Raw genomic sequence first — 6,201 nt, forward strand, 5'->3', positions numbered from 1 at the left:
CCCGGCCTGTTGTGTTCTCTTCTGAAATGGCTGCCGTTGTTGTTGTTGTTGCTGTTGTGCGGGTTGATTATCAGTAGGAATTGTTACTGCAGCAGTATGCTGGTAGTAACGATCCCTACCATGTCCCCTCTGGGCATACACAACACTCGTGTCACCCTCCTTCTTACGCTGACCGTTCCCAAATGGCTTCTTCGATCCAGACGACGAAGCATTTCCCTGTATCTTTCCTATTTTTAACCAGCTTTCAATTCTCTCACCAGCCACTACTATGTCTGCAAAACCAGTGACGGGACAACCCACCATCCTTTCAGCAAAAGTCCCCAGAAGGGTACCCATGAACAAATCAGACATCTCCCGATCCACTAACGGTGGTTGAACTCTGGCAGCCAACTCTCTCCACCTTTGTGCATACTCTTTAAACCCTTCATTCGGCTTCTGAGACATACCCTGCAATTGGGTACGGCTAGGTGCCATGTCAGCATTGAATTGGTACTGTTTAAAGAAAGCATCTCCCAAATCCTGCCAACTCTTAATATCTGATGATCTCAACTTGGTATACCACTCAAGAGACCTGCCAGATAAGCTATCCTGGAAGAAGTAGATCCAGAGCTTCTGATCCATGGTGTAGGCAGATATCTTTCGGACAAAGGCCTGAAGATGAGTTTTCGGGCAAGAACTCCCATTGTACTTATCAAACGTGGGCACTTTAAACTTTTGTGGGATCACAATCCCCTCAACCAGCCCCATGTTTGTCATATTGATTGCCCCAGGAGTAGCATGGCTTTCCAGAGCCCTAATCTTTTCTGCCAGTACCTGAATCTCTTTGTTCGGCGGTTGAACACCATATTGACCAAATTGCTCGTTCAGCACAGAGAACTGATCTTCTTCTTTATCCTCCACGGCCCCAAAGAAAGGAGGAAACTGACTATCCTTCAGAGTATTGCCCACAGGACCTGGCCCACCGCCTGCAGCGAAACCAAAACCACCACCAATGTTGATGAATACTCCAGCATTAGTTGCCTTCTTTCTGAGGTCGCTACCACCCCTAGAACCACCAGGACCATGATTGGAGTTACCCTCATGACTATTGCCATTGTTGGTGATCGAAGCCAGCTCAAGCCTCTCCACCTTCTCCGCGATTGCTTTCTGCTCCATGGCGAACCCTTGCATGGCGCTGATCAACTCACTCATCTTCTCTTTCAGCTCGAGAATGTCAGTGTTGGATGGGTCCATCAGTTTGGGTTTGTTGGGTCTGGTAGGGTATCTGTGCGGATGAGCTACGTGCAAAGGAATGATTCTGCGTGTGTGAGCAATGATTCCTATAACAATCAAACACGTTAGAAACCGACACCTGCAAAATAGAAGACAAGTTATTATGATTTATGCATGAATGCAATGTTTATCCATATGAGGAACACTCTGTCTTTCGATCCTGGTTTCATTGAGACGGATAATAATCCGACAGCAACATTCTGACATCAATCATCTGGTTTTACCATACAGAGCAGAGAGTTATGATTTAGCAAAGATATCACCCGACCATGTGTGTGTTATGTGAGGGTACACAGAAAAGAAAATAAAGCTTGAAGATCAATCATTAACTGATAATAACCATTGTATAGCAAAAGTGCACTACACGTGCGAGAATCATACATCATATTTGGTACAAATCAACTTTACAATCCTCCAGAATCAGAAAGAAATACAAGCAAGTGAATTCAGTCAACATGCCTGACGGTAACCCAACACATGATAACACTACAATAAAAGCTAATCTGAAGAAGGTCTCACAGAAGACTCTGCATCATCAACCATCCCGGTAAACTTCATAGCGAACCTGAGCTCAGTATTCTCCTGCTGAAGTCTTCCCACCTCTTTCTGATGAATCTTCATCTGACGGAAATAATGGTCCCTCTCAGCAAGATAGTGATCTCTCTCGGCCATAATCTTCGCTTCCTCTTCTCCCTTAACCCTTAGCTTCGCTTCCCACTCTGCAATAAGGGCTTTGGCTCTAGCTTCCCTCTGAGTCTTCACAAGGACTTGTCTCTTCTTTTCATCTTCAATAATCCTCAAAGCTCTAGCCAACTGCTCTTTGGTAAGGTCGTGCTCCTTCGTAGATGACTCTAACGCTTGGCTGATCTTACAGTAATAGGCGGTGTCTTTCTCAAAACGCTTCACCTCCAGAGCATGTCTCTTAGCCTGGTCTTCTGCTTCCCTCTTGACTTCCTGATTAGCTAGTTGAATTCTAGTAACACTCATTTCTATTTCAGTCTTCTCTGCTTACAGTTGATCTCTTGCCCTTCTCATCTCAAGAAATTCCTCCATACTGACAGAAGAACGTGGCTCCTCAATCAACGGATACCAAAGATCACCCACAGGAAATGGCAAACGAGTGAGCTCAACCCTCTTTCTGAGCCAATCATCAAATGGAAGAAAAGACCTGTTATTAGCTCTACCACAAGGAATCTTACCTTTCCTTTGAATGCGGTGCCACGCATCAGACACTTGCCTCAATAATGCCTGATTACCCTCAATCGGGAAGTAGAAAGACTCTTGAATCTCATGCTCGAAGGGAGGAACCTCCATAGTAAATCCCATTTGTCTCTTGAGAAGTACCGGGTTATAATTGATACACCCTTGAACTCCTATAAGAGGCACATTGGGAAAACTCCCGCAACTGTAAATAAAATCTCGTCCAGCCACATCAATGTGAGTCCAAGCTATGTCCTTGGATCGCAAACCCATCAACTTGGTTGCCTAACTTACATTATGGTCAAGAAGAACAAAGGCACCCCTGGAAGGCAAATATCCCATGAACCACTTATATAACAATTGAGCACAACATCTAACCAATCCTCCACGCCGCTTCTCATTCCGATTATGGACCGAATAATAAACATCCCCAATCAAGGTAGGAATGGGATTCCTCTGAGCAAACACCCGGATGGCATTAAGATCCACAAAATTCTTCTGATTAGGGAACAGGATGATTCCATAAATGCTTACGGCAAGCAAATCACAAACAATCTTCCAATTACCCAAAGCAACATGTTCCTTGGCCTGGGCCTCCAAGAAACTCAGATGAAAACCGGGCAACTTTCCCTTCTCCTTCAAACCTTTCTTAGTCACTTCCGGGCTCAAATAAAAAGCACGAGAAATCTCAACAATGTCAGGTTCTTCGTTAGTGACATAAAAAGGAATATGGTTTCTGACCCGAATGCCCAGAATACCGGCATAGTCCTCCATCAAAGGTCCCAACAAGTAGTCTGGGAAGACAAAACATCTCAAACCCGGATCATAAAACTGAAGAAGAGTATGAATGGAACTCCTATCCCTATCTGTGAGCTTGAAAACCATCTTCAGAATACCACCATAAGCCTCACGGAACATCCCCACATGGTCAGGCGTAATCAATGTTATCATACCCTTCAGCACGCTTATCTCTGGATCAAAGAAACTGTAGACAACATCATCCTTTAGGCCGACCCTCATGCTTGGAGCAAGGATGTCTCTCAACCAGGATCTCAATCAAGAATGTACCCTGCATATGGATAAACATGAGTTAGATGTGGATAAATGCAAAATGGGAATGATGCAGATGCATGAATGCAATTCACAGTGCCATCCTCCAAGACATCTGAACATCAACTGTGCTGGATTCCGGTCTCTGAACTGATCACAACCACCCAAGGGACTAAGTAACCACAAATCCAACTCGGGGGTCCCGAAATAAACGGAACCGGAGGATATATCACCATCATCACAGGAAAGCCACAGAACGGATAACCACAAAACCATCTGAACAAGTAACCCTTAAATTTAACCCGGGGATCCGAAATAAACGGAACCCGTTGATAAATACCACGGACAGAACTCCGGCGTGTCAGAAATAAATATCCATAAATCCGACTTATAAATAGAACTCAGATTACAAACCGAACCAAAGTCACCATCAAAGAGTCACCAACAAAACCTGTATCTGTAAGAATCAAACCCTCCCCTCACAGGTGAATTCTAATAAGGTCATCCTAAGGCGGATAATGGTCTCGACAATCGGACAAGATACTCAACGGGTTTGCCCTTTCGGGTGTGCCGTGCAGCTCTCATAAGATCATCTAAACCAAAGATCCGGGAAAGAACAGTCACCGAAGTCAACAGTTCAGAAGAGATAAGCCAACCATAGTGGAAACTCCACAATGGAAAAGCTCCCTCAAAAGAACCTCGTCCGGCTTGTGGTATATCACGTCGCAACAACATGCCAAACCAACATGTGAGGAACGTGAGACCACGCTAATCCTAGGTGTATACTCGGGCTTTGGGTTTCAGCCCCACTCAGAACACCCACCCCTAAATCATAGGAACCACACCTGCCCAGGATCCAACACAGTGATAATATGATGCATGCAAACATATATGCAAATATATACAATCACAGTATAATAATCACAAATGCAATAAATAAGACAGTAAAAGCAAACCGAACTACCCTAAAAACAATGCTAGAGAGCGCTAGGATTGACTCGCTTAGGGAAGATGGACCAGCAAGAGGTCAACTTAATTCCCCAGCAGAGTTGCCAGCTGTCGCAACACGAAAAACAACCGGCGGAAAAAATACAGAGCCGCCACCAACGCTATTCATCCTATGACGGAAAGGGAGCGTAGGACTAACCTAAGAAAGGGAAAGGAACGGTGTTTCGACCAGAGATTGCAAGGTACGGGAGTCGGTTACGCAAGGGGAAGGTATTAGCACCCCTCACGTCCGCCGTACTCGACGGGATCCACGCTCAAAAGATAGCTCAAAGAATAGGAAAAGGTTGCTAATAAAACTGCTCAAAGAACTTGCACAAACTGGAATAATAAACAGGTGGATGAAGAAAGAAAACGGAGGAAGTGGACTCGGCAGGATGTCGCATCCTGGGCCTACGTAGCTTGTCAGAAACAAACATCAGAGTCAACGTAGTTCAGGGAAAGGGAGACATGCTCGCTAGGATATCTCATCCTATGCCTACGTATCTTCTCTATCCAGAGGAGAATCAGAGCACTTGTAGCTCGGCTAACGCACGCCGAAACAAAACACCAAAACATGGACGCTGACACGTCAAAAGAAACACTCAACATGAAACAGAATGCCAATACATGGACTTACACCCGACTCCTAACAATAAAAGGGAAACAGAATGCCAATACATGGACTTACATCGTAATGCTCCAAACAAAAACAAACAAGGAAACAGAATGCCAATACATGGCCTTACATCCGACTCCAAACAATTACAAACGCTAACCAGCGAACACCAAAGAAAAAGGTTATCAAATTACCCCAACGAAGTAATCAAATATCCAAAGATGAACCCCCAAAGATGAAACCCAATGATAACAATCATCACCAATGAACCCCGAATATGAACCCCAAATGATACAGGTAAACCCTAATCTGAACCCCAAATGAATCTCAAAGATGAACCCCATAAGGTATAAACATACCACACACGCCCACGCTGGACAAACAAGTACTCACACCAAAACAAAGAAGAGGGTGAACACACACCAACACAAAAAAAGAAAAAGGGTGCCCAGAGAGATCGCTCGCAACCTCCTGCCTACGTATCTCATCTGGTATGAGAATCAGGGCGGCGTAGTTCCCCTTAACAGGGGTACAACACTCTCCTAACCAGAGACCAGGGAAACAACAAACTAATAGGGAGACTAAGACTCGAGCCTAATAGTTATCATGCAATCAATAATCCCTAAGTCGAGGTCTCTAACATGCATTCAGCTTCCTCAGAAATCAATCATACGACTCCTACAGAAATGGAGATGAGAAGAGGAAAGCGGATAAACACATCAACACAAGTGAACAAGCATCACTCACTATATCCACACAAGAGGCCCAAACAATGGGTAGGCTTAAGTCAATAGGGGTCATATCAACCTCGACAAACAAGCCAAACTGTAATGGGTAATTTGTAGCTCTTAACCACTAACATTGAATGTTAGGGTGAAGCTGATCAAAATGGTAATGAGGATGAGACCTCATGCTCTTAACCCTGGCCAGGGTGAGCTCAATGACACAGAAAGCGTGGGGATCCAGAAAGTGGGATCCTATTCCACTTGACAGACACTGGACAAAGATCTTGGGTACATGTTCAAAAGCATCAGCACGTAGTGCGAGCATAAAGAACGACACACTGAATAACGGGG

The sequence above is a fragment of the Lathyrus oleraceus genome, chromosome 7 (genome assembly GCF_024323335.1).
Source record: "Lathyrus oleraceus cultivar Zhongwan6 chromosome 7, CAAS_Psat_ZW6_1.0, whole genome shotgun sequence".
In the NCBI taxonomy this organism is placed as follows: Eukaryota; Viridiplantae; Streptophyta; class Magnoliopsida; order Fabales; family Fabaceae; genus Lathyrus; species Lathyrus oleraceus.